This window comes from Aethalodelphis obliquidens, unplaced genomic scaffold (assembly GCF_003676395.1).
Source record: "Aethalodelphis obliquidens isolate GAN/ISIS:26980383/991018 unplaced genomic scaffold, ASM367639v1 scaffold71, whole genome shotgun sequence".
NCBI lineage: Eukaryota > Metazoa > Chordata > Mammalia > Artiodactyla > Delphinidae > Aethalodelphis > Aethalodelphis obliquidens.
Window position 1 is genome coordinate 5932310 of NW_020838015.1, and position 17901 is coordinate 5950210.

At 41.3% G+C, this 17901-nt stretch overlaps 1 protein-coding gene across 1 annotated transcript in view; it reads right to left on the reverse strand.

Moving 5' to 3' along the window:
• The window catches only part of EFHC2 (EF-hand domain containing 2), a 250923-nt gene that overhangs the window by 83406 nt on the left and 149616 nt on the right, over positions 1-17901 (reverse strand). The window contains exons 11-12 of the mRNA XM_027091524.1: positions 4688-4881; positions 2872-2964 (exon numbers count right to left, since the gene is read on the reverse strand). The gene's annotated coding sequence lies outside the window, so the exon portion shown is untranslated. The remainder of the gene's footprint in view (positions 1-2871; positions 2965-4687; positions 4882-17901) is intronic.

A 17901-nucleotide genomic window follows, 5' to 3' on the forward strand; every position in this document is an offset into this window, starting at 1 on the left:
GACTGCTTAGCGGCTCAGAGGGATGACCTCCTCAGAGCTAAGCCGGGCTCAGAGGCGGATGTGATCTGAGACTGAACCGGCTTCGCAACGAGTTGGGGAATCGTCTTTCTGCCTTTAATGTCAAATCGTCAAGGCAAAGACAAAACAGTCTGCTGAGAGGATGAGAGGATGATGACTTGGTGGCCTCAGTGCTGGATAGGAAACATCTAGGTCCCCCGGAGGCCAGGCTCCCACATTACTGGACTTTCCAGGACAACTCATCCTCGAGGCCATCAAGAGATAATCTAATAAACATCCGCAGCTTCCTGACTAGAAGACAGCTTAATGTGTGAAAGGCATTCAGATCCAACTGTTTAAAAACAAGGCTTCCTCTATGTGGAAGGATGCAGGTCTCTTCCAGTTCATTTCTAAGTCAGAGTGTGTGGTCTACGGTCCCTGATGGAAACTCCTCTCCTAGTCCCCGGTCAGTACTTAGTACCAGGTGCTATGGCACTGGGGAATTTATGTACGTTATCTCAAGTCACTCTGAGAACCGCGAGGAAGTAGGTGGTGTTATCTCATTCTAGAGGTAAGGAATCTGGGGTTCAGGCAGGTCAAAAATCTTGCACAAGATTACACAGCTAGCAAGTAGATTCAAAGAATATAGGAGACAAGGTAGGGGTAAAACTGTCAAGATGTGACAGGCCACTGCTTATTTTTAGGCAGTAAATCAAACAGGTTAGAAGCAGGTCTCTGTATCTAAGTGGATCAAATGTCTAGTCACAAGTCTTCATTACAAGGTAAGAGACAAAAAAAGGAAACATAAATAGTGCGGTGAGAATCCTTAGGAGGAGATAATCACCGCCAGGCAAGCAAATCCAAGAGGGCTTCATGGATACGGTGCTATTTGAAACGGGTCATAAAGAACAAGCTTTCAGCGGGTGAAGAAAATTGGAAGCTAGTTCCTACTGAAGAAACAGCAAGAGAAAAGGCAAAAAAGTGGGAATGCAGGAGGAATACATGTGAAATGCTAAATGAGCCATTTGGCTGGACTGTTGGGAATGAGAAGACGAGCTTTGGGAATGTGATAACTGTGGAGAAACTGAGCTCCTAAGCCTGCCTATTTCATCTCAGGTCCTTTACACTGGGATGGCCTATTTATCCCTCATACTGCTGCTAGCAAATGAAAGCAAATAGAGCTGATAGTCTAGAAGATAACCCCAGGTCAATCCAATGCATATACACACATCCAACTGAATTGGCCTCTTCTTGATTCCCCTCCTGATACCTTGGACTCTAGTTGTCCCACATGGGATTTAGTTTTGTCTGCTTCCTTTTGTTTCTTTTTTTGTCTCAGATGAGGACTCCCCACTCCAGCCCCTGCTTGAGAATAAATGCCCTAGTGGCAACCCTAAGCCCCACAATGGAGAAGGGGGAGAAGGAGCTCAAAGCTAAGGAGTTTGGTCATTCCTCAGAGAACAAAGAAATGGTACAGAAGGCTTATGAATAGAAGAGTGACACTATGATATTCTTGCTCTTAGAAGGTACTTAGCTGCAAGACGTAAAGATGGATTTAAAAATTTAGAGGCCATTGGAAGAAAGACCAATGTGGAAGCCCTGCCAACAGTCAAGAAGAAAGGTGGGTCAGAACAAGAGTGAAGATGGCGGGAATGGAGGGGAGAGAGTAGATGCAAGGAGTAGAAAGGAGGTAGGACTGTCAAGACATTCTAATCTACTGGCTAGTTGTAGACAATAATTCAAAATGGTTAGAAGCAGAAGATGTGCATTTTAAAGGTTCAGGGGTTAAGTCACAGCTCTTCTTTTTCTAGACTACGTGACTTTAGGCAAAATTTTATCTCTCTAGACCTCAGCATCCTCTTGTAAGATAGGATAATAGCTCTGACCTCACCAAGTTGTCCTCACAAAGTAAATGAGGTAATGTATTCAAAGCAATGATAACAATGCCTAGAACACAGCCCCAAATGTCAGAATTATCAAGATAAGTATGCTGCGGGGGGGGGGGGGGGGGGGGGGCCAGCCCGCGGAAGCAAAAAAAAAGCCCAGAGGGGGGGGGGGGGGGGGGGGGGGGGGGGGCTGGAGTCATGCCACGGTAAGCATAAAAGATGACCAGAGTCTGGGTGGCTAGGAGGGTGGTGCCAGGAAGTCAAGAGTCAGGTTCAGTACAAGAAGTGAGGTGTTTCAGAAAGCAGTTGACTGTGCTTCCCTTTTGCAACATCAGAATCTCTGCACTTTACATCTAGTGTTCTAGCAGGACAGAGCTCTGTGCTAATAACACGAGGTGCTCTTACTGCATGTCCGTAGCCATTAGAAACTACTGCTTTGAAAAATCTGCCCTAAATTTTACATCTAAGACTCTCATAACCAATGAGTTTGTACATTTTCATTTTGTCCCAGGAATCTGTGTGCATATAAGTGTATCTTAATGTTAAAAAGATAAAATGATACTTCATAATAGGCTCCCTAACATTCAAAATCATGACTCAGTTTTCCTTTTTAACACTTAAATGGAGATGTGTCATCGGTAATAAATAAAAAGTCAAGGGTAAATCAAGGGCAATTAAAGGTAGATGTAAAACCAGGAATAGGGCTTCCCTGGTGGCGCAGTGGTTGAGAGTCCGCCTGCCGATGCAGGGGACACAAGTTCGTGCCCCGGTCCGGGAAGATCCCACATGCCGCGGAGCGGCTGGGCTCGTGAGCCATGGCCGCTGAGCCTGCGCGTCCGGAGCCTGTGCTCCACAACAGGAGAAGCCACAACAGTGAGAGGCCCGCGCACCGCAAAAAAACCAAAAAACAAACAAACAAAAAACCAGGAATAGTCTCTGAAACAAAAATATGCAGGACATTGCCCATGAGGGTGGAGTTCTCACTTACCTGGAGAGTAAGGATCCCAGAAGATCATCATTCAAAGGTAATCAGGAGGACCTGCACAGCCTTTTGATGTCTTTGCTGGGTAATAATTTTTCCCTGCATTAAAACAAAGTAAATGGGCTTGTATATACTTTGTGTCTCTTGAGTAACAATTACACTCTATAGGAAAGAAAACACAGATGTGTCCTAAAAGCATGCACCTGGAAATAAGTATGAAAACTGGTACTGGAATCACAGTAAGGAAAAACAGTAATACTGCATTTCACCAACTGTTTTTCCATTTCACAAGTCACTAGATTCTGTCCTTACAAAGGCCTTTCCATCAAGATTCAGATTCTTGGTTGGTGATAGTACAGCCTATTAAGGCTGTAGCCACGAGTGTTGCTCTAAGTAATCGATCTGCATTCTTGACCACTAGTCAAAAATGGTTCTGATATTTGAAAACATCTCTTAATCTGACAGGCATCTAGAGCCTCCAACACAAGTATTATATGACTGGAGGGTGTTTTTCTAGTCTTTTCCTTGGACCCAAACCTTATAACCTAGAAGCCCCAACCGGGGCCTTAACATTCACCTCAATTTTTTCTCCAGACCAGCCCAACAGTCATTTTCCCCAGCCTGCTGAGGGCACAGAAATGCTTGTCCAATGTTCTAACTCAGACAGTGTTCTTCCAGGCATCAGGCAAAATTAGAACCAACAGGAAAGAAAGTGCGCTTCTTTCTTTGCAGTAGTTTATAAAATGATAGGAGAATGTTTATGTCTAGAATTGGAGCTTGTTGGATCTGGAGAACCTCAGAGTTGTCTGATCAACTAGCCCCATTTTCCCAGGAGGTGTTCCTTTAGTGAAGGAGGGTCACAATTCTCACCCTGGGAAGGGGTACCACTAGGGTGGAAGGCAAGGCCAGGGTCATGCAAAGCTCAGGCCACACATCCTCCAGGAGGCTCAGAGAAGCTTAAAGATTCAAGGAAAAATACCATCTTTATAACAACTCAACAAGGGTGTATTATGGATTAGGAAAAAAACTATTCACAACTAAAATAAACTATGGGACCTTCAACGATATTTAGGGTATGTAGGTAGCCACTTGGGGTGCAGACTTCAGGTTTGGGGATGAAGGAAGGGGTCATGGGGGAAAGAGATGGTAGTGGTCTGTAGTAATAAAATCAGAGGCTAGAGTTTGATCTAAGGTTTTCTAATTCCAGTTGAGTATTCTGTCCCCCCCACTATATCAGTCTGTGGATAAGATGAACACCAAAACATATTAAGATGGAGCTCCAGTTGTTTGTAACAGTGACTTAATAAAGCTCAATGCAAACACGATAAATGTATTCGAAATAGATTATGCTGAGCTTCATTATCTTCAAGGAGAAATAATTTCAAAGAAATTCTATAGAAAGTATACTTGCAAATCCCCTGTTCTGTGTATTATAAAAGTCACACTTATAAATCCCACTTATCACTAAAATAATGTAAAGAGACGACATCTCAGAATTAAACCTTCTAACATTGATTTACTATGTTTCAATTGAAAACCTCTAGAAACCAATTAAAAGAAAATGCAAAGGGGCAATCCTATTCTTTTGAAGATACAGGGCCTCCCCTATTCCATCAACAAGCAAAGCTCACCATCCATCACTATGAAATATCTGTACCCAGATAATCTCCAAAAATGATTTAAGGTGGCTTTGCTACATGGTGGAGTATGAGAAGACATGTCAATTTTCTTTTTGCCCTTTTTGATAAAATACAAATTCCTTCATTAGTCAGGTTCACAGAAACGTAAATGATTTATTAGAATCAATAAAATAAAAGCTTACTTTTCCCGATCTTGGTATACACAGGTAGCAATGAGTCTTTCAAAATTCTCAAAAGTATTTTTCTTGAGCTGTTCATGGGCCTGTGCAATTAGGACATTCGTATCTGGACGGGGATCCTCAGGCACCTGGTAGTGACGTGCAATGGTTATAACTTCTTAGTCTGTGAGTTTCCCGACAGACGCATCATTATTTCTCTGTAAAGAAAATGGAAAAACACTCAAGAAATTATATCTAAGACTATTTTACCTTTCTTTCTATTAAAAATATCCAAATCCCACTTTACAAGACTTTACCAACTGCCCAGAGACAGGTTATTATTTTTCTTTAATTTAATTTCTCTACCTATGAGCAACAGGAAGGCACTCATGCTAGAATGGAAAACAGTAAGCACAACAGCTTATAAATAAAATGGCACTTTGCCCAGAGTCAAACTTCTACCACATAACAGCCTACAACCAGGAAGTAAATTCTTAAAGTCCTCGAATGGTCAAAAATCCTGTGACTAAATACGTGATTTCATTCAATACCTATTAATCTTACTGTATACAAAATAGTAACAGACTTGGGGTTCTGTTTTCCCAGGGTATAAAGCTTATAAATCAGTAAGTTAGAAAGGTGTTTTGGAGATGGGGAAAGCAATTATGCACATTTCTGTAGTAAAAAGTAAAAACTGACACACCCTACCAGTGAGAGAAAAAAGTGAAAAGTGAAAAGAACTGTGTAAAGGTACACTTGAGTCTTTAGAAGGCAAATGGCACTGATATCATTTGGCAGAGCAAACAAACAAACAGACAACAACAAAAAAACAAATGACAGCAACACATTCACAATGAGGCCTCAAAGCTTAACAAATTGGCTGACATGTTTTCAATATATCCGCTATGTGAAAGCCATAACCCATGCAACAGGCATTAGAAAGAATTACATCAAAATGGATAAAATGCAAACTGTTATGGTGGTTAAATGAATAAGCTCCCACCATCTAGAAAATCTACTTACTGGAAAAAAATTCAGTTCCCAAGAATCCCAAATAAATGAGGGAATACAAGATTTGTTCTTCTGTTATAGACTGGTCTTTTGGAATAATATGGTTTTTAGTTCTTTTAAATATTTCTTGTCATTTTCACTATCATTTAAGAGATCTATAGGTTCTTCTGGTCAAGAATTTCCTTAGATAAGAGTGTAGGAAAGCCCACAGCTATGATGTTGACCTACCTGAAGGAACTGTATTTCACCTACATCCACTTATTAGGGTCTCTGGGGTTTTTGTTTTGTTTTGCTTTGCTTTTGTTTTTTTAACGGGAAATGGAGGCCAAATTCAACCAAGAGGACCCCACCATTGCAGCAAGTCAGTGTGGATTAGACGATCAATCAGTAACATTGGCCGGGGGCTCACTATCTGGAAAACACTGTAGTCACTTTGGCATCTGAACTTTTCAGAGTCTGTAATCTATTTGGGCTGTCCAGGCATCTAGATGAGCTCCCTAGCTACTAACTGGGAGGGCCACTTGAATGAACTGAGTAATAATAATAACCCTCACCACTTGTTGAGTTCTTGCTATGTGCCAGGTCCTGTGCTGCTGGGTCCTTTTGGCATGGATCATCTCATCTGGCCCAGAAGGTAGATACTAGTATTAGCCCCATGTTACAGATGAGAACACTGAGGCAGAGAAATGTGAAGTAATATGTCCAATGTCACGAAGTCAGAATGCAAACCCCTGCAGTCTGGCTCCAGAGCCCATGCTCCTGCATACTATTCTGTTCCTCTTCTGTTGGGACGCAGAAGAAAGAGTGACCACATGGAGTGGGGCTCATTCAGGGAAAGCTGAAGACAGTGGCTTTTGAGCTGATTTTTTTAACAGACCTCTCTATTCCCTTTTCCGTCCATGACCTGTGCTTGGAGGGCTATCACTAACCCGCATAAATAAGTAAGAGAAAGTAATTTCAGAAACTCTGAGTCACCAACCGTCTCTGACAGAGAGCCAAGTGACCACGGAGGAACCACTCCAAGGGAAGCCCCTGGCTCATTTACAACACTGGTCATGGAATAATCAGTCATGACACATGCACAGAATTGAACACTACGCAACCATGAAAAGTAGGCTGTTGACTGGTATTAATTGGTATGAAAGACATCCATGCTATGTTGATAAATGTAGTATGATCCCAATGAAACTAAAGATACCGGTACATATTGACATATATATGCACAGAAAAAAAGACTGGAAGGATACATACCAAAACATCTATAGCATCATCCCTGATTGCTGAGCTTTCTTTATATATAGGTATAAAAATGATTTTATATCTATATATAAAATGTCTGCTTTTTCTGAATTTTTATAATTATCAAATATTACTTTTTTTTTTTTTTTTTTTTTTTGCGGTACGTGGGCCTCTCACTGTTGTGGCTTCTCCCGTTGCAGAGCACAGGCTCCGGACGCGCAGGCTCAGCGGCCATGGCTCACGGGCCTAGCTGCTCCATGGCATGTGGGATCTTCCTGGACTGGGGCACGAACCCGTGTCCCCTGCATCGGCAGGCAGACTCTCAACCACTGCGCCACCAGGGAAGCCCCAAATATTACTTTTATCATCAGAAAAATACCCATTTGAAATCTTTTTCTTTTTGAGGATAGAAAACGGCATGAAGAAGAAGTTGGCACACTCCCAAGGGCGAGGGAAAAGAGCGTTTGCAGTAATAACTAGAAACTTACTATGTACATTTAACTAAACCTGCTCTAGCCCCACCAGGTCATAAAAGTTTATTTTCCTCTAGAGGGGTGGGATAGGGAGGGTGGGAGGAAGACGCAAGAGGGAGGACGTATGGGGATATATGTATATGCATAGCTGATTCATTTTGTTATAAAGCAGAAACTAACACACCATTGTAAAGCAATTATACTCCAATAAAGATGTTTAAAAAAAAAGTTTATTTTCCTTTTCATTGGATAAACTGAAATTATCCTGACCTCACTGCAGTGAAAATTTATATCTGCTGTGTTCTGCATGCCTGGGTTTTAAACACCTCAGTATTCCACTGCTTTCCATGTCTTTTCTTTTTAAATTTTATTATTTTTTAACAACTTTATTGGAGTATAATTGCTTTACAATGGTGTGTTAGTTTCTGCTTTATAACAAAGTGAATCAGCTATACATATACATATATCCCCATATCTCCTCCCTCTTGTGTCTCCCTCCCACTCTCCCTATCCTACCCCTCTAGGTGGTCACAAAGCATGGAGCTGATCTCCCTGTGCTATGTGGCTGCTTCCCACTGGCTGTCTATTTTACATTTGATAGTATATATGTATGTCCATGCTACTCTCTCACTTCGTGCCAGCTTACCGTTCCCCCTCCCCATGTACTCAAGTCCATTCTCTACATCTGTGTCTTTATTCCTGTCCTGCCCCTAGGTTCTTCAGAACCATTTTTTTTTCTTTAGACTCCATATATATGTGTTAGCATACGGTATTGGTTTTTCTTTTTCTGACTTACTTCACTCTGTATGACAGTCTCTAGGTCCATCCACCTCACTACAAATAACTCAATTTCGTTTCTTTTTTATGGCTGAGTAATATTCCATTGTATATATGTACTCCATCTTCTTTAACCATTCAGCTGTCGATGGACACTTAGGTTGCTTCCACGTCCTGGCTATTGTAAATAGAGCTGCAATGAACATTGCTGTACATGACTCTTTTTGAATTATGGTTTTCTCAGGGTATATGCCCAGTAGTGGGATTGCTGGGTCATATGGTAGTTCTATTTTTAGTTTTTTAAGGAAGCTCCATGCTGTTCTCCATAGTGGCTGTATCAATTTACATTCCCACCAACAGTGCAAGACGGCTCCCTTTTCTCCACACCTTCTCCAGCATTTATTGTTTCTAGAGTTTTTGATGGCCATTCTGACCAGTGTGAGGTGATACCTCATTGCAGCTTTGATTTGCATTTCTCCAATGATTAGTGATGTTGAGCATCCTTTCATGTGTTTGTTGGCAATCTGTATATCTTCTTTGGAGAAATGTCTATTTAGGTCTTTGGCCCATTTTTGGACTGGGTTGTTTGTTTTTTTGATATTGAGCTGCATGAGCTGCTTGTATATTTTGGAGATTAATCCTTTGTCAGTTGCTTCATTTGCAAATATTTTCTCCCATTCTGAGGGTTGTCTTTTTGTCTTGTTTATGGTTTCCTTTGCTGTGGAAAAGCTCTTAAGTTTCATTAGGTCCCATTTGTTTATTTTTATTTTTATTTCCATTTCTACAGGAGGTGGGTCAAAAAAGATCTTGCTGTGATGTATGTCATAGAGTGTTCTGCCTATGTTTTCCTCTAGGAGTTTTAGAGTGTCTGGCATTACATTTAGGTCTTTAATCCATTTTGAGTTTATATTTGTGTATGGTGTTAGGGAGTGTTCTAATTAATTTCATTCTGTTACATGTAGCTGTCCAGTTTTCCCAGCACCACTTATTGAAGAGGCTGTCTTTTCTCCATTGTATATTCTTGCATCCTTTAGCAAAGATAAGGTGACCATATGTGTGTGGGTTCATCTCTAGGCTTTCTATCTTGCTCCACTGATCTATATTTCTGTTTTTGTGCCAGTACCATACTGCCTTAATTACTGTAGCTTTGTAGTATAGTCTGAAGTCAGGGAGCCTGATTCCTCCAGCTCCATTTTTCACTCTCAAGATTGCTTTGGCTACTCAGGGTCTTTTTTGTTTCCATACAAATTGTGAAATTTTTTGTTCTAGTTCTGTGAAAAATGCCAGTGGTAGTTTGATAGGGATTGCTCTGAATCTGTAGATTGCTTTGGGTAGTACAGTCATTTTCAGAATGTTGATTCTTCCAATCCAAGAACATGGTATATCTTTCCATCTATTTGTATCATCTTTAATTTCTTTCATCAGTGTCTTATAGTTTTCTGCATACAGGTCTTTTGTCTCCTTAGGTAGGTTTATTCCTAGGTATTTTATTCTTTTTGTTGCAATGGTAAATGGGAGTGTTTCCTTAATTTCTCTTTCAGATTTTTCATCATTAGTGTATAGGAATGCAAGAGATTTTTGTGCATTAATTTTATATCCTGCTACTTTACCAAATTCATTGATTAGCTCTAGTAGTTTTCTGGTAGCATCTTTGGGATACTCTAGGTATAGCATCATGTCATCTGCAAACAGTGACTGTTTACATCTTCTTTTCCAATTTGGATTCCTCTTATTTCTTTGTCTCCTCTGATTGCTGTGGCTAAAACTTCCAAAACTATGTTGAATAATAGTGGTGAGAGTGGGCAACTTTGTCTTGTTCCTGATCTTAGTGGAAATGGTTTCAGTTTTTCACCATTGAGAATGTTGTTGGCTGTGGGTTTGTCATATATGGCCTTTATTATGTTGAGGTAAGTTCCCTCTATGCCTACTTTCTGGAGGGTTTTTATCATAAATGAGTGTTGAATTTTCTTGAAAACTTTTTCTGCATCTATTGAGATGATCATATGGTTTTTCTCCTTCAATTTGTTAATATGGTTTATCACATTGATTGATTTGCATATATTGAAGAATCCTTGCATTCCTGGGATAAATCCCACTTGATCATGGTGTATGATCCTTTTACTGTGCTGTTGGATTCTGTTTGCTAGTATTTTGTTGAGGATTTTTGCATCTATGTTCATCAGTGATATTGGTACGTAGTTTTCTTTTTTTGTGAAATCTTTGCCTGGCTTTGGTATAAGGGTGATGGTGGCCTCGTAGAATGAGTTTGGGAGTGTTCCTCCCTCTGCTATACTTTGGAAGAGTTTGAGAAGGATAAGTGTTAGCTCTTCACTAAATATTTGATAGAATTCACCTGTGAATCCAGCTGGTCCTGGGTTTTTGTTTGTTGGAAGATTTTTAATCACAGTCTCAATTTCAATGCTTGTGATTGGTCTGTTTATATTTTCTATTTCTTCCTGGTTCAGTCTCAGGAGGTTGTGTTTTTCTAAGAATTTGCCCATTTCTTCCATGTAGTCCATTTTATTGGCGTATACTTGCTTGTAGTAATCTCTCATGATCCTTTGTATTTCTGCAGTGTCAGTTGTTACTTTTTTTTCATTTCTAATTCTATGGATTTGAGTCTTCTCCCTTTTTTTCTTAATGAGTCTGGTTAATGGTTTATCAATTTTGTTTATCTTCTCAAAGAACCAGCTTTTAGTTTCATTGATCTTAGCTATTGTTTCCTTCATTTCTCTTTCATTTATTTCTGATCTGATCTTTATGATTTCTTTCCTTCTGCTAACTTTGGGGGTTTTTTGTTCTTCTTTCTCTAATTGCTTTAGCTGTAAGGTTAGGTTGTTTATTTGAGATGTTTCTTGTTTCTTGAGGTAGGATTGTATGGCTATAGACTTCCCTCTTACAACTGCTTTTGCTGCATCCCATAGGCTTTGGGTCGTCGTGTTTTCATTGTCATTTGTTTCTGGGTATTTTTTGATTTCCTCTTTGATTTCTTCAGTGATCTCTTGGTTATTTAGTAGTGTTTTGTTTAGCCTCCATGTGTTTATATTTTTTACAGATTTTTCCCTGTAAATGATATCTAGTCTCATAGCATTGAGGTCAGAAAAGATACTTGATACGATTTCAATTTTCGTAAATTTACCAAGGCTTGGTTTCTGACCCAAGAGATGATCTATCCTGGAGAATGTTCCATGAGCACTTGAGAAGAAAATGTATTCTGTTGTCTTGGATGGAATGTCCTATCAATATCAGTTAAGTCCATCTTGTTTAATGTATCATTTAAAGCTTGTGTTTCCTTATTTATTTTCATTTTGGATGATTTGTCCATTGGTGAAAGTGGGGTGTTAAAGTCCCCTTCTATGATTTTGTTACTGTGGATTTCCCCTTTTATGGCTGTTAGCATTTGCCTTAAGCATTGAGGTGCTCCTATGTTGGGTGCATAAATATTTACAATTGTCATATCTTCTTCTTGGATTGATCCCTTGAACATTATGTAGTATCCTTCTTTGTCTCTTGTAATAGTCTTTGTTTTAACGTCTATTTTGTCTGATATGAGAATTGCTACTCTAGCTTTCTTTTGATTTCCATTTGCATGGAATATCTTTTTCCATCCCTTTACTTTCAGTCTGTATGTGTCCCTTGGTCTGAAGTGGGTCTCTTGTAGACAGCGTATATACGGGTCTTGTTTATTTATTTATTTTTTTTGCGGTACGCGGGCCTCTCACTGTTGTGGCCTTGACTGTTGCGGAGCACAGGCTCCGGACGCACAGGCTCAGTGGCCATGGCTCACGGGCCTAGCCGCTCTGTGGCATGTGTGATATTCCTGGACTGGGGCACGAACCCGTGTCCCCTGCATTGGCAGGCGGACTCTCAACCACTGCGCCACCAGGGAAGCCACGGGTCTTGTTTTTGTATCCATTCAGCCAGTCTGTGTCTTTTGGTTGGAGCATTTAATCCATTTACATTTATGGTAGTTACTGATATGTGTGTTCCTATTACCATTTTCTTAATTGTTCTGGGTTTGTTATTGTAGGTCTTTTCCTTCTCTTGTGTTTCCTGCCTAGAGAAGTTCCTTTAGTATTTGTTGTGAAGCTGGTTTGGTGGTTCTGAATTCTCTTAGCTTTTGCTTGTCTGTAAAGGTTTTAATTTCTCCATTGAATCTGAATGAGGTCCTTGCTGGGTAGACCAGTCTTGGTTGTAGGTTTTTCTCTTTCATCACTTTAAATATGTCCTGCCACTCCCTTCTGCCTTGCAGAGTGTCTGCTGAAAGATCAGCTGTTAACCTTATGGGGATTCCCTTGTATGTTATTTGTTACTTTTACCTTGCTGATTTTAATATTTTTTCTTTGTATTTAATTTTTGATAGTTTGGTTAATATGTGTCTTGGTGTGTTTCTCCTTGGATTTATCCTGTATGGGACTCTGTGTTTCCTGGACTTGATTAACTAGTTCCATTCCCATATTAGGGAAGTTTTCAACTGTAATCTCTTCGAATATTTTCTCAGTCCCTGTCTTTTTCTCTCCTTCTTCTGGGACACCTATAATTTGAATGTTGGTGTGTTTTTTTTTTTTTATATATATATAAATTTATTTATTTATTTATTTTTGGCTGCATTGGGTCTTCATTGCTGCACACGGGCTTTCTCTAGTTGCGGCGAGCGGGGGCTACTCTTCGCTGCGGTACGCAGGCTTCTCATTACAGTGGCTTCTCTTGTTGTGGAGCACGGGCCCTACAGCACAGGCTCAGTAGTTGTGGTGCTTGGGCTTAGTTGCTCCCCAGCACGTGGGATCTTCCCGGACCAGGGCTCGAACCCGTGTCCCCTGCATTGGCAGGCAGATTCTTAACCACTGCGCCACCAGGGAAGCCCTGAATGTTGGTGTGTTTAATGTTGTCCCAGAGGTCTCTGAGATGGTCCTCAATTCTTTTCATTCTTTTTTCTTTATTCTGCTGTGCAGTAGTTATTTCCACTATTTTATCTTCCAGGTCACTTATCTGTTCTTCTGTCTCAGTTATTCTGCTATTGATTCCTTCTAGAGAATTTTTAATTTCATTTATTTTGTTGTTCATCATTGTTTGCTCTTTAGTTCTTCTAGGTCCTTGTTAAATGTTTCTTGTATTTTCTCTATTCTATTTCCAATATTTTGCATCATCTTTACTATCATTACTCTGAATTCTTTTCAGGTAGACTGCCTATTTCTTCTTCCTGTGTTTGGTCTGGTGGGTTTTTACCTTGCTCCTTCGTCTGCTGTGTGTTTTCCTGTCTTCTCCTTTTGCTTAACTTACTGTGTTTGGGGTCTCCTTTTCTCAGGCTGCAGGTTCATAGTTCCTGTTGTTTTTGGTGTCTGCCCCCAGTAGGTAAGGTTGATTCAGTGGGTTGTGTAGGCTTCCTGGTGGAGGGGACTTGTGCCTGAGTTCTGGTGGGTGAGGCTGGATCTTGTCTCTCTGGTGGGCAGGACTGTGTCTGTTGGTGTGTTTTGGGGTGTCTGTGAACTTATTATGATTTTAGGCAGCCTCTCTGCTAATGGGCAGGGTTGTGTCCCTGTCCTGCTAGTTTTTTGGCATAGAGTGTTCAGCACTGTAGCTTGCTGGATGTTGAGTGGAGCTGGGTCATAGCGTTGAGATGGAGATCTCTGAGAGAGCTTTCGCCGTTTGATATTACATGGGGCCGGGAGGTCTTTGGTGGGCCAGTGTCCTGAACTTGGCTCTTACCCCCTCAGAGGCTCAGGCCTGATGCCTGTCTGGAGCACCAAGGCTCTGTCAGCCACCAGCTCAGAAGAAAAAGGAGGGAATAAAAAAAGAAAGAAAGAAAGAAAGAAAGTAAAATAAAATAATTAAAATAAACAATTAAAACATTAAAAATTATTTAAAATGAAAAATTATAAAAGTAATAAAAATAAGAAAGAAAGAGCAATCAAACCAAAACACAAGTCCACCAATGATAAAAAGAGCTGAAAAGTATACTTAAAAAAAAACAGTGGGGGGTGGGGGTCACGGTGTGATGAATTGGGTGATCGGGATTGACATGTATACACTGATGTGCATAAAATGGATGACTAATAAGAACCTGCCGTATAAAAAATAAATTAAAAAAAATACATTATGGATAGATAAGTATAAGCAAAATAGCTTTAATCTTGGGATTATATTATAACCTGTCATCACATAGCATTTTGTTAAGGCACAAGACTTCTAAGAAGTGTTAGTAGAGATAAATAATACCAGAGACCCAACCTTGTTAAGCAGCATTTGTTTCTACATCAAATGACAGGACAGACTTATGTCATCTTCCTTGTCAAATGCTGTATTTACTTTTACAATGTTCCAACTTCGTTACTGAAAGATCCTGTACCCATTTTCTTCTTGGGGAATGAATAACCATAAAATAATAATTTGTTTAAGTGTTAGAAGTGTTATAAATAATAAAGTAATTTCAATGATCTGTAAAAAAACTCCAAAAAAAAGCAAAAAAACCGATAGAACCCTAGGACAAATGGTAAAAGCAAAGGTATACAGACAAAATCACACAAAGAAGCATACACACACATACTCACAAAAGGAGAAAAAGGAAAAAATATATATATATTAAAAAAAAGGAAGAGAGCAACCAAATCAGTAAACAAATCTACCAATGATAATAAGCTCTAAATACTATACTAAGATAAACATAAAACCAGAAACAAATTAGATGCAGAAAGCAAACCCCAAGTCTACAGCTGATCCCAAAGTCCACTGCCTCAATTTTGGGATGATTCATTGTCTATTCAGGTATTCCACAGACTCAGGGTACATCAAGTTGATTGTGGAGATTTAATCTGCTGCTCCTGAGGCTGCTGGGAGAAATTTCCCTTTCTCTTCTTTGTTCGCACAGCTCCTGGGGTTCAGCTTTGGATTTGGCCCCGCCTCTGCTTGTAGATCGCCTGAGGGCATCTGCTCCCCACTCAGACAGGACAGGGTTAAAGGAGCAGCTGATTAGGGGGCTCTGGCTCACTCAGGCTGGGGGGAAGGAGGGGTATGGAGTGTGGGGCAAGCCTGCGGCAGCAGAGGTCAGCATGACATTGCACCAGCCTGAGGCGTGCCGTGTGTTCTCCCGGGGAAGTTGTCCCTGGATCCCGGGACCCTGGCAGTGGCAGGCCGCACAGGCTCCCGGGAGGGGAGTTGCAGAGAGTGACCTGTGCTTGTACACAGGCTTCTTGGTGGCCGCAGCAGCAGCCTTAGCGTCTCACGCCTGTCTCTGGGGTTCGTGCTGATAGCCGCAGCTTGCGCCCGTCTCTGGAGCTCATTTAGGCAGTGCTCTGAATCCCCTCTCGTCACGCACCCTGAAACAATAGTCTCTTGCCTCTTAGGCAGGTCCAGACTTTTTCCCAGACTCCCTCCTGGCTAGCTGTGGCGACTAGCCCCCTTCAGGCTGTGTTCACGCCGCCAACCCCAGTCCTCTCCCTGGGATCCGACCAAAACCCGAGCCTCAGCTCCCAGCCCCGCCCGCCCCGGTGGGTGAGCAGACAAGCCTCTCAGGCTGATGAGTACCGGTCAGCACGGATCCTCTGTGCGGGAATCTCTCTGCTTTGCCCTCCGCACCCCTGTTGCTGCGCTCTCTACCATGGCTCCGATGCTTCCCTCCTCCACCACCTGCAGTCTCCGCCCGCGAAGGGGCTTCCTAGTGTGTGGAAACCTTTCCTCTTTCACAGCTTCCTCCCACTGGTGCAGGTCCCATCCCTATTCTTTTGTCTGTTTTTTCTTTTTTCTTTTGCCCTACCCAGGTACGTGGGGAGTTTCTTGCCTGTTGGGAAGTCTGAGGTCTTCTGCCAGTATTCAGTAGGTGTTCTGTAGGAGTTGTTCCACATGTAGATGTGTTTCTGATGTATTTGTAGGGAGGAAGGTGATCTCCACGTCTTACTCCTCCGCCATCTTGAAGCTATCTCGCTTTCCATGTCTTTATGTGAGGATTCCAAACAAGCTGCCCCACACTTAAAGCCGCCCTCAGTCGTGCAGGACACCAGGGGCCCCTGAGTGGCGGCCAGGGTGGCTGCTGCACCCACACGAGCCAGGTCCTGGCACCAGCGATCCCAGTCAGGCAGTGCAAGCCTCGCCCTACTAAACCCTTTGCCCTGTGTTTGCCACGTGTCCCTTCTTTAGGACCCACCTCACCCTGTCAAACTTTAATGGGCTTCACCAAGAATGAGGAATCTTTTCAAAAGTAGCACATTCTGTTTCTTTTTATTGTGGTGAAATACACAGAACACAAAATCTGCCACTAGTGGCATTTAGTGCATTCATAATGTCATGCAACCACACCTCTATTTGTTCCAAAATATTTCTATCACCCCAAAGAAGCAATCACTCCAGTTTCTTCCTTCCCCCAGCCCTCTCCCTACCTGGCCACCACTAATCTGCTTTCTATCTCTGCAGACTACCTATCTGGATATTTCATATAGATGGAGTTATGCAGTATGGTCTTTTGTGTCTGGCTTTTCTCGCTTAGCATAATGTATTCATGTTCATACATGTTGCAGCAGGTATCAGTACTTCCTTCCTTTTTATGGCTGAATAATAGTCCATTGTTCGAATGTACCACATTTTGCTTATCTATTCATGCATCAGTGGACATCTGGGGTTGTTTCCCCCTTTTGGTTACTGTGAATAGTGCTGCTATGAACATTCATGTACAAGTTTTTGCTTGAACACCTGTTTTCAATTCTTTAGGTATATACCTAGGAGTAGAATCACTGGGTCATAAGTAATTTTATGTTTAACTTATTGAGGACCCACCAAAATGTTTTCTGCATACTCCATTTTTGCTAGCAGCAGTCACAAAAACAAAGGTCCAACTTCCATCACACATAGCCCTTTCTCACTTAAACCTTCAGAGTGAACCTCAAATACGATCTGAGAGCAAAGTCTCATCTTGGTATTTCCTGCTCCATCATTTAAGGAAAATAAAAACGCACTTTAAAAAGTAGCCATAATTTTAGTGATCTGGTATTCTGTGATTACTATTGTTCATCTTAAAGACTCAAATGGCAGTCACCTTTGCCTTTACTCAATATTGTACTATGCTTCTGGCACTAATATTTTATACAGATCATTACAGTAATATTTAATTAATCTTATAAGGGATGCTGCCATGATTTTCTCTCCATTTTTTTAATTAAAGCCATAAGACTAAAAGAAAAGCCAAACTGCTCTAAGGTATTGAGGTAACTATGCAGAATTCTGAAACATGAAATGCTAAACAGTTTTACAAGACATAATTCCATTAAAGTCACCCAGTCAAGTAATGGTGAATCAAAACTTCATTTTTTTTTTTTTTCGGTACACGGGCCTCTCACTGTTGTGGCCTCTCCCGTTGTGGCGCACAGGCTCCGGACGCGCAGGCTCTGCGGCCATGGCTCACGGGCCCAGCCGCTCTGCAGCACGTGGGATCTTCCCAGACCGGGGCACGAACCTGTGTCCCCTGCATCGGCAGGCGGACTCTCAACCACTGCACCACCAGGGAAGCCCCAAAACTTCATTTTAAAGGTCTGAATCTCGGAGTATTTTCTTACATATCGAATTGTTAAAGTGTAAGCAATGTCTTTCAAACAAACTAAAAAAACTAGTTTCAATGTAAACAAGGGCTCAAGAGTCTAAGCCTTGGGCCCTAAGGCTTAAAAGAAAATCTGGTTGAGCCTAAATTAAACCAAGCAGCAATTTTAATGACAGTTAGATAGCACCCTATCATCTCCTTCAATTTGATATTCAACA